A 6,000-nucleotide genomic window follows, 5' to 3' on the forward strand; every position below is an offset into this window, starting at 1 on the left:
ATCTGAATTAGGGTTAGACCCTAGTAATAACTTAGGTTTAGGCATAGAATAACAATTATTTAGGGTTAGGGCTATGATCCCTGGCTAGGTTTTAAACAGAGCCAATATGAATTAGGGTTAGACCATAGTAATAACTAAGGTTTAGGCCTAGTTCTTCTAAAAAAATGGTTAGGTTTAGGGCAATCTGCCACGTACAGTTCTAATTTCGTCTAATAATTTATATTTAAGCCTATTGGGTTAGGGTTAGGGTTAGGGTTAGGGTTAGGGTTAGGGTTAGGGTTAGGGTTAGGGTTAGGGTTAGGGTTAGGGTTAGGTTTGGGTTAGGGTTGGGGTTTAGGATTCAGGGGTTTGATTTTTGTGGCACTGGCCTACTGACCTATTTCGTTCAAACCGGTTGGAAATTTGACAGTGTGGTGATAGTCAGGTTGGTAGAGTACAGCTCCACCATCCCGGGGACCAGGGTTCAATCCCCAGGCAGAGCACAACAGTCAGGACCATGGGGCAGAGAAAGGGGCAGGTCAGGATACTCTACGGGCCTGTCGCAACTGGATGGTGTCATCATTCAGGCCCGTAGGCACAATGGTGTTCATTTTATGGATCCATAATTTTTCTGCCCTCTTTCTCTGCCCAACAGTCCATTGGTCGTTGCTCTCCAAACCTGAGATTATTAGTTTATTGGTGGGGTGTTGCTGGAAATGTTTGCCCAGGTGGGTGGTTAATTTGCCTTCCCCAATGCTATACATATGTTGTTTGAGGCGTGTAAGTATTGTATGTTTCGTCTCTCCTATATAGTGTTTATGGCAAGTGGTGCATGTGATAATGTATATTACGTTAGTAGTGTTAAGGGAGAATGTGCCGAGTGTTGGAAATGCTGTGGTGCTGTGGGGGTTGGATATAAATTTTCTATTTTTGTAATGTGTAATATATTGTATTTGAATGGGGGGTCTATTGTCTGTAAATTTGGATTTTATGAGGAGGCTATGGAGACTTTGATTTTTTCTATATGCTGAAATTGTGTTGTGGTTATGGAAGGCCGGATGTATTGTTTGGGTGTAGGAGAAGTTTTGTTTAATGAGGTTATGGAGTCTGGTTGTTTGATGAGAGAATGTAGATATGAATGGAATTAATATGGGTTTGATTTCCAGGTTATGGGGAGGATGATTGGTTGTGGTCTCGGAGAGAGGGTTAGGGTTATGGTTAGGGTTAGGGTTTAGGTACTGGGTTGAGTTAGGTTTAGGATTGGGGCCTAGGTTAGGGTTAGTAGGGTTAATAGGGTTAGGGTTAGGGTTTAGGAACTGGGTTGGGTTAGGGTTAGGATTGGGGCCTAGGTTAGGGTTAGGGTTAGGGTTCTGGGTTGGGTTAGGATTAGGATTGGGGCCTAGGTTAGAGTTAGTAGGGTTAGTATGGTTAGGGTTAGGGTTTAAACTAGGGAGATAGGTGGATTTTATTGTTGGGGGCCCTGTGGTTGGGAGTCCCTCCGAGACCGGAGACTGGGGTGGAGCGTCTGGGTTGTTGGAGCGAGTGAGAGCGAGAGAGGCCAAAGTGCTATTTTTGATGTGGCGGAGGAACCGTTTTGAATAGCCCCTGTGTCTGAGTGCGGAGAAAAGGAGTGAAATGGATATATGTAGGTCTATGGATGTAGAAGATAATCTATAAAAACGGATGATTTGTGATTTTATTATGCCTTTAAACGTGTGCTTCGGGTGATAGCTTTTTTTATGGAGAAGTGCATGTGTGTCCGTAGTTTTGAAATATACTTTGGTGAGTAATTTGGTGAAAGCCGAATTAGGGGGATGTTCAAAAAAAACCGTTGTATCCAGAAAATTAACTTGAGCCGGGTCTATGATATATTTTACTTTGATAGATGGGTGATGGTTATTGAGTGTGTTAATGAAGTCGGAAAATAAAGTGATGTCATGATGCCAGATTCCAAATATGTCGTCTAAAAATCGGAGGTAGAGAAGTGGTTGAAGGGTGCATTTGGCCAATGCCTCTCGTTCCCACTCGCTCATATAGATGTTTGCGTACGACGGAGCATACCTTTGGCCCATGGCTGTTCCATGAATTTGGAGATAATGTTTGTTATTGAAAGTAAAATCGTTGTTATTGAGGCAGATGTTAAGAAGCTCAATGATTTGTTTGTCCGGTCTATTGGTGTCAGGATAACTATTAAAGATGGATGTTACTGCTTTGATTCCTATGTTGGTATTAATATTGGTGTATAAACTGTCTATGTCTATTGTAAATAAAAATGAGTGATTTGGAACAACCATGGGTCGGATGAGATCTAAGAAATGATACGTGTCTTTAATGTATGCCGGATGTTTGTTGGAAAGGGGTCCAAGAAAATGTTCTATATATTCAGAAATGTGATAAGAACTGCTGTTGCAATCGGAAACTATTGGTCTACCGGGGGGAACTTCATAGGGTATGGTCCAGGTTTGTGGTTCTTTGTGTATTTTGGGGAGTAGATAGAAGAGTCTAGGGCGGGGGTGATCGGGGCCAAATAGGTAATGTTTTTGCTTATGGGTGATGATTTTTTTGTCATATAAGTTTTGAATAATATTACGGAGAAGTGGTTGAGTTTGGTTTTGTAAATCCGATTGAATGGGTTTGTAGTGTGTGGTGTTTGATAATAATCTGTTTGCCTCCAGTAAATATTGCTGTCTGTCCATTATAACTGTTTTTGATCCTTTGTCAGCTGGTTTGATAATTATATTTGGATTTTTGATGAGTTGTTCTAAGGCCCTGCGCTCCGGCCCCGAGAGGTTGTCTGCCACGTCCCCAGGGGGCCGGTACTGACGCAGGGCCTGTTTGTTCTTTTGCAACAGGGTTATGGTATTTTTGTGTGACTGTTCTATAGTGGGTTCCCAGCTGGATTTATTGGTGAAGGGTATCTGTATGTGTTGTGGTTTATTGAAAAAGTGGCTGATAATTTTGAGGCGTCTATTGTATTGATGTAGGTCCCTATGAAGTTCCTCCCAGTCAAAATGTGTAGGGCGTGGAATGAATGAAAGACCCCTTTCCAATATCTGAATTTGTTCTGCGGTTGGGGTGAATAGTGTAGATAGATTGAGAATATTTGATGTGGAGCTCCACCCCAAATCAGGTGCGGGGTCAGTAAGGGGCGTTATGTTAAGATGTAAATTGGATGGGACTGTATTTAAGCCCGGTTTGGGTTTTGATGTGATTGTAAATTTAATTGTTGCAACCAGTATTCAAAAATGCGTGTGGCAGTGGCCGGTTTCCAGTGTATATTATCTTGCTCTGTAAAAAAAGTGTCGTGAGGTATTTCGGCTAAAAATGGAAAGTAAGTGGCTATGGTATTGTTAATATATTTAAGGTTGTGTTGCTGTTTACTAGTGAGGTTGGCAGAAAAATTAATAATGGGGAAGTAAATGTCAGCATTGGGGAAGGCAAGTTGGGCCTGTTTGTATAGTGCTTTGAGCTGTTTACAAGAGGTCTGCCTGGGGTCCTGATCTTTGTTATTAATACCAATTGAGAGGACGACAATTTTAACATCTGGAATGGGGATGGCTTTCTCACACAGTTTAAGAAAATGGTACATATTGGCCCCCGGGTAACTGTCAAGTTGTATTGTGGGATGGTTGTGAGGGGGGATTCGATTTATGTTGGAATCCCCCAGTACCAGGACTGGTTTGCGGCCTTTGATGAACCAGTCCTGGATTTTGCGGTTGGGTCTGGAGATGTGATATGTGGTCTTAAATTTACCTGCTGCGTTGGAGTCGGACTGCAGAGGACTGAATGGAGAGGAGGTGGCACAGGGTCCTGGGGAGCTGTCGTCGGGGGGTGAAGGTGTGTCGGAGTCCGGAGTGGCACAACCGGGAGGCGGAGTCCCCGGGCGCAGTTGTTGAGAGGAGGTCTCAGATACGGTGTTGTGGGCTACATTAGCCTTTATTACGCCGCTCATCATGTGTGATGACCCTCCTGCTAATGCGGTCGGGGCTCCTTCTTGTCCAATCGTGCCAGTCCGGGCACCGGCAACACCTAGGGGAGAGGAAGGGGGAGAAGAAATGATGTCAGGAACCAAGGAAAACGCATCAGATTCTGTGATGTTGTTGAGCGGGTCCGGTAGCTGGTGGATTTGGGCCTCTATCTGTTGTGTGTGTCTGTTTGGCCTTGATTGTATACTAGTAGTCGGTAAGTCTGGGGTGTTTGGGGATGGTAGTGTCACTGAAGTGTTGGGTCTGGTGAATTTCTGTCGGACGGGGGAAGGGTGGGGATCGGATGTTATTCCTCCCGTCTCCTGAGGGACCTGTTTGGGTCCCCAGGAGACTGTTTTTACCTTTGATAGGGAGGGGGTGGGGATGTTTGAGTCTTCAGGGGCTAGTTTAAGCTCCCTGGTGAGACTGGGGGGAGTCAGTTGTGGGTGAGCCCTCTGTGTCTGTAGAGGGCTCTTCTTGAGTATGGGCGGGTGGGGTAGTACGTTCGGGGGGGTGTTATTCTGTGATCTTGATGTAGGTAAAGCAAGTCGTGTGTGTTGGTGTAATGGGGTCCTGGTTTGGGGGAGGGGGAAAGTCATGTGTCTGAAAGTCGGGTGTGGGCCATATTGAGTACGTCGAGAAGGTTGTGGTTGTTGAGTGTCCATGGCAGGTACTGTCCGGGGTGGGGTAGGGGTGGGGAGGAGGGGTGTACGATATTGTCGAGTCCTGTGTGGCTGGGATGTCAGTGGGAACTTACTGGAGGCTGGCAGTGGTGGAAATTCGTCCTCGTCGGATAATTCCGGGATGGTGGAGAGGGAACTCCCCAACCTGCTCTTGTGTGTGGAAAGAGGTTTTTGTTTGTTAATCATGTTGCGGTGTTGTGTGTGTCTGTTCAATGCATGTTCGGTGGCTGTAATTGTGTCTGGCCTGAAGCGTTGCCCGTATCTCCTTCTAGCCCAACCAATGGCTATCTGTAGTGCTGTAGTGTTATGTGTTGTCTGGCTGAGAGTATGTATGGTGTTGGCGTAGTGTTCTTGTAATATAGTCATGTTTGTTTTCATCCAGTGTGTTGTATTGTTTTGTATTTTGTGTCGTGTGGTGTCAGAGGGTGTGGCTGGTTTGATGAATTCTGATAGTCTGTTGACCTGCCTCATCATTCCTGGTGGAAAGGTGTTAGTTGCAAGTGAGTGATCGGTTGTATGTTTATGGTGTATGGCCTGAATTAAACGGAATAGTTTTTTGGCTGCGGCTCGAGTTTCCGGGTCAGGTGCATGATTGAGTATGTGGGTGGGTGTTGTGTCTGTGTATGTGGTCCTGGGTGTAATGTTGTATTTGTTTTGTGGTGTTGAATGCGTGTTAATTGACATCAGTGGTGGTAGTGTTGTGTGCATGAGCTGTGGTCTGAGCCCTTGGCCACTCGACGCTACGGTCTTAGCTCTGTTAAAAAACATATTTTGATAATCACTGGTGGGGGTTCTTACCCTGGCAGCGTCGGTGAAGGTCTCATGGAGGTCCAACAGTGGTCTGGTTGATCTGCTCCTGGCCGTCCTTTGCCGAGCTGGGGTGCTGGATTGTTCGGTGAGGTTTTACCAGCTGTGCTCCAGCGAGATGGTCTTTGGCCTCTGGTGCCCTGGTGCCTGGTGGGGACACTGATACAAAAAAGAGGAGCTCCGGTGTGCTCGTCCCAGTGCGAGATAGAGTTTGTCCGGGAGGTCTCCAGAATGTTATTAAAAGTGTTTAACCCACAGAAAAAATGCACCAAAAAGCATGGGTCCAGATCTAGTCCCCTGGCACAGTTTCTTAAAAAGGGGGGGAGGAGATCTCAAAATAGTTTTTGAGAGGAACAAGTAATCTCCATCTCAAAAGCAAAAAAGGAGGAGAGGAGGTCCTTTTTGCGATATAAAACTGTGTTTTTTGGAGGAAGACAAGGCCTCGGGCAGAAGCCCCCCAGGATGATCAAAAATTCTAACTTTTAAATAATTAAAAACAAATAGTCTCAATAGTTAAAAAGCAAAAAAGCTGCTTTAAAACAAGAGATAAAAGATAAAAGATAAAA

At 45.1% G+C, this 6,000-nt stretch overlaps 1 long non-coding RNA gene across 1 annotated transcript; it reads right to left on the reverse strand.

The window, feature by feature from the left end:
* Positions 1 to 3,841: 3,841 nt before the first annotated feature.
* Positions 3,842 to 5,691, reverse strand: LOC133964394 (uncharacterized). Its single transcript, XR_009923773.1, has 3 exons — positions 5,426 to 5,691; positions 4,702 to 4,777; positions 3,842 to 4,008 (listed from the first exon to the last, which is right to left on the reverse strand). It is a non-coding gene; the product is annotated as an uncharacterized LOC133964394 (long non-coding RNA).
* Between the last annotated feature and the right edge of the window lie 309 nt (positions 5,692 to 6,000).

The sequence above is a fragment of the Platichthys flesus genome, chromosome 11 (assembly GCF_949316205.1).
Source record: "Platichthys flesus chromosome 11, fPlaFle2.1, whole genome shotgun sequence".
NCBI classification, from domain to species: Eukaryota; Metazoa; Chordata; class Actinopteri; order Pleuronectiformes; family Pleuronectidae; genus Platichthys; species Platichthys flesus.